Here is a 5,563-nt window from a genome sequence, read left to right on the forward strand (position 1 = left end):
TAACCCTAACCCTAACACTAACGCTAATCTAAAACTAACCCTAACCTAAACCCAAAACCTAACAGGAAAACTAACCTTAACCCTAACCCTAACCTAACCCTAACCGTAACATAACCCTAACCCTAACCCTAAACCTAACGCAAACCTAACCCTAGCCCTAACCCTAACCGTAAACCTAACGCAAACCTAACCCTAAATCCTAACCCGAACCCTAACCCTAACGCTAACGCTAACGCAAAACCTAACCCTAAACCTAACCCTAACACTAACCCTAACGCAAACCTGCCCCTAAGCCTAACCCTAATTCAAACCTAACCCTAACCCTAACCATAACCCTAAACCTAACCCAAACCCTAACCCTTACGCAAACCTTACCCTACCACTAACCCTAACCCTAACCCTAACCATAACCCTAACCCAAACCCTAACGCAAACCTAACCCTAACCCTAACCCTAAGGCAAACCTAACCCTAACACTAACCATAACCCTAAACCTAACCCAAACCCTAACCCTAACACAAACATAACCCGAACCCTAACCCTAATCCTAAAGCAAACCTTACCCTAACCATAACCCTAAACCTAACCCTAAACCTAACCATTACCCTAACCCAAACCCTATCTCAAACCTAACCCTAACCCTAACCTAAACCTAACCCTAAAACTAACCCTAACCCTTACCCTAACCCTAACGCAAACCTAACCCTAACCCTAACCCTAATGCAAACCTAACCCTAAACCTAACCCTAACCCTAACCATAACCCTAAAGCAAACCTCACCATAACCCAAACCCTAACCCTAACGCAAACCTAAACCTAACCCTAACCCTAACCCTAAACTTAACGCAAACCTAAACCTAACCCTAACCCTAACCCTAACGCAAACCTAACCCTTACCCTAACCCTAACCCTAACGCAAACCTAACCCTAACCCTAACCCTAACCCTAAACCTAACCCTAACCCTAACCCTAACTCAAACCTAACCCTAACCCTAACCCTAACCATAAACCTAACGCATACATACCCCTAACCCTAACCCTAACCCTAACCCTAACCCTAACCTAAACCTAACCCAAACCCAAACCCTAACACTAACCCTAACCTTAAACCTAACTTTCAAACTAAATCCTTACCCTAACCCTAAACCTAACTCTAACGGTAATCTAAACCTAACTGTAAACTAAACCCTAAACCTAACATGAAAACTAACCTTAACCCTAAACCTAACCTAACCCTAACCCTAACCTAACATTACCGTAACCCTAACCCTAACGCAAACCTAACCCTAACACTTACCCTAAAGCAAACCTAACTCTAACCCTAACTATAACCCTAAACCTAACCCAAACCCTAACCCTAACTCAAACCTTACCCTAAACCTAACCCTAACCCAAACCCTAACGGAAACCTAACCCTAACCCTAAACCTAAACCTAACCCTAACATTAAAACAAACCTTAACCCTAACCCTAACGCAAACAAAACCCTACCCCTAACCCTATACCTAACCCTAAATATACCCTAGCCATAACCCTAAGCAAAACACTAACCATAACCCTAACCCTAAACACTAACTCTAACATTAACCCTAACCCTAAGCTAACCCTAATCCTAAGCCTAACACTAACCCTAACCCTAAACCTAACCCTAAACCTAACGCTAACATTGACCGTAACCTAAACCTAAACCTAACCCTAACTCTAACCCTAAACCTAATCCTAACTATACACTAACACTAAACCCAAACCCTAACCCTAAACCTAACCCTAAAGCAAACCTAACCATAACCCTAACACTAACCCTAACGCAAACCTACCCCTAAACTTAAACCTAACCCTAAACACAACCCTAACCATAACGGAAACTTACCTCTAACCCTAACCTTAACCCTAACGCAAACCAAACCCTAAACCTAACCTTAAACCGAACCCTAACCCTAACCCTAACCCTAACCCTAACGCAAACCTAACCTTTACCCTAACCCTAACCCTAAACCTAACCCTAACCCTAACCCTAACTCAAACCTAACCCTAACCCTAACCCTAACCATAACCCTAACGCATACATACCCCTTACCCTAACCCTAACCCTAACCCTAACCTAAATCTAACCCAAACCCTAACCCTAACACTAACCCTAACCCTAAACCTCACTTTCAAACTAAACCCTAACCCTAACCCTAAACCTAACACTAATCCTAAATCTAACGCAAACCTAACCCTAACCCTAACCCTAACCCTAACCCTAACATTAAAACAAAGCTTTACCCTAACCCTAACACAAACAAACCCCTACCCCTAACCCTAAACCTAACCCTAACCCTAAACCTAACCCTAAATCTACCCTACCCATAACAATAAGCCTAACACTAACCATAACCCTAACCCTAAACACTAACTCTAACCTTAACCTTAACCCTAAGCGAACACTAATCCTAAGCCTGCTACTAACCCTAACCCTAAACCTAACCCTAAACCTAACGCTAACATTGACCGTAACCTAAACCTAAACCTAAACCTAACTCTAACCTTAACCCTAATACTAACTATACCCTAACACTAAACCCTAACCCTAACCCTAAACCTAACCCTAACGCAAACCTAACCATAACCCTAACCCTAACCCTAACGCAAACCTAAACCTAACCCTAAACCTAACACTAAACCTAACCCTAAACATAACGTAAACCAACAATAACCCTAACCATAACACTAACGCAAACCTAACCATAAACCTAACCCTAAACCAAACCCTAACCCTAACCCTAACCCTAACGCTATCCTAACCCTAAACCTAAACTTAAACCTACCCTAACCCTATACCCTAACCCTAACCCTAACTTAACCTAAACCTAAAACTATACCCTAACCCTAACTCTTCCCTAACCTAACACTAAATCTAACCCTAACCCTAATCTAAGCCTAACACTTACACTACCACCTAACCCTAAACCTAACACTAATCCTAAAAATAACGCAAACCTAACCCTAACCCTAACCCTAACCCTAACCCTAACCCTAACCCTAAAGCTAACCCTAACCTTAAAACTAAACTTAATCCTACCCTAACGCAAGCCTAATCCTAACCCTAACTCTACCTCTAAACCTAACCCTAAACCCTAACTCTAACCCTAACCCTAACCCTAACCCTAACCCTAACGCAAAACTAACCGTAACTCTAACGCTAACCCTAAACTTAAAACTAACCTTAACCCTAACCCTAACGAAATATAACCCTAACCCTATCCCTAACCCTAACACTACGCAAACCGAACCCCGACCCTAATCCTAACCCTAAACCTAACGCAAACCTAACCCTAAATCCTAACACTAACCCAAACCCTAACCCTAACCCTAACGCAAACCTAACCCTAAAACTAACCCGAACCCTAATCCTAACCCTAACCCTAACCCTAAACCTAACCCTAACCCTAAACCTAACGCAAACCTAACCCTAACCCTAACCCTAACTCTAACCCAAACGCTAACCCTAACCCTAACCCTAACCCAAAGCAGAATCCTAAGGCAAACCTAACCCTAACCCTAACCCTAAACCTAACCCTAATGCATAACTAACCCTAACCCTAACCCTAAACCTAACCCAAACCCTAACCCTAATGCAAACCTAACCGTAACCCTAACCCTAATCTTAAACCTAAACTTAACCCTAACCCTAACGAAAACCTAACCCTAACCTAACCCTAACCCTAACCCTAACGCAAACCTAAACCTAACCCTAACCTTAACCCCAAAACTAACGCAAACCTAACCCTAAATTCTAACCCTAACCCTAACCCTAACCTAACGCAAACTTAACCCTAAACCTAACCCTATTCCTAACCCTAACGCAAACCTAACCCTAACCCTAACCTAACCCTAAACCTAAACATAACCCTAAACCTAACCCTAACCCTAACGCAAACCTAACCCTAACCCTAACACTAACACTAACCCTAACACTAACACTAACCATAATGCAAACCTAACCCTAACTCTAACCCTAATCGTAAACCCTAACCCTAACCCTAAATATAACCTAACACTAACACTAAACCTAACCCTAACCTAAGCCTAACTCTTCCCTAACCCTAACCCTAACCCTAACGCAAACCTAATTCTAACCCTAACCCTAACTCTAACCCTAACCCTAACCCTAACCCTAACCCTAACCCTAACCCTAACCCTAACGCAAACCTAAACCTAACCCTAACCCTAACACTAAACATAACCCTAACCCTAACCCTAACCTTAACGCAAACCTAACCCTAAACTTAACGTTAAACATAAAACCCTAACGCTAACATTAACCCTAACCCTAACCCTAACCCTAAACCATAGCCCTATCCCTAACCCTAACCCTAACCGTATCCCTAAACCTAACGCAAACCTAACCCTAAGCCTAACCCCAACCCTAACCCGAACGCAAACCTAACCCTAAACTTAACGTTAACCATAAAACCCTAACGCTAAACTTAAACCTAACCCTAAGCCTAACCCTAAACCCTAGCCCTATCCCTAACCCTAACCCTAACCGTAACCCTAAACCTAACTCAAACCTAACCCTAACCCTAACCCTAACCATAACCCTAACGCAAACCAAACCCTAACCCTAACCCGAACCATAACACTACCCATAACGCAAACCTAACCCTAACCATAACCCTAAACCTAACCCTAAAGCATACCTAACCCTAACCCTAACCCTAAACCTAACCCTAACGAAAACCTAACCCTAACCGTAACCGTAAACCTAACCCAAACCAAAACTTAATCCAAACCGTAACCCTAACCCTAACCCTAACCCTAACCCTAACGCATACCTAACCATACCCCTAACCCTAAATCTAACCCTAACGCAAACCTATCCCTAACCCTAACCATAACCCTAACTCTAACCCTAACCCTAAAACTAACCTAAACCTAACCCAAAACCTAACCCTAACACTAACCCTAACCCTAAACCTAACATTAACCCTGAACCCTAACCCTAACCCTAACCCTATCCCTAACTTAAACCTAACCCTAACCCTAACCCTAACACTAAACCTAACACAAACCTAACCCAAACCCTAACCCTGACCCTAAACCTAATCCTAACCCTAACCCTAACGCATACCTAAACCTAACCCTAAACCTAACGCTAAACTTAACCCTAACCCTAACCCTAACCCTAACCCTAACCTAAACCTAACCCAAACCCTAACCTTAACACTAACCCTAACCCTAAAACTAACTTAAAAACTAAACCCTAACCCTAACCCTAACCCTAACTATAAAGATAATCTAAATCTAACCCTAAACTAAACCCTAAACCTAACATGAAAACTAACCTTAACCCTAACCCTAACCTAACCCTAACCCTAACCTAACCCTAACCCTAACCCTAACACTAACGCAAACCAAAACCTAATCCTATACCCTAACCCTAACCCTAGCCTAATCTAAACCTAACCCTATACACTAACCCTAACTCTTCCCTAACCTAACCCTAAATCTAACCCTAACCCTAACCTAAGCCTAACACTTACACTAACACCTAACCCTAAACCTAACACTAATCCTAA

This window comes from Rhinolophus sinicus, chromosome 2 (assembly GCF_057876585.1).
Source record: "Rhinolophus sinicus isolate RSI-liver-muscle chromosome 2, RSI-T2T, whole genome shotgun sequence".
NCBI lineage: Eukaryota > Metazoa > Chordata > Mammalia > Chiroptera > Rhinolophidae > Rhinolophus > Rhinolophus sinicus.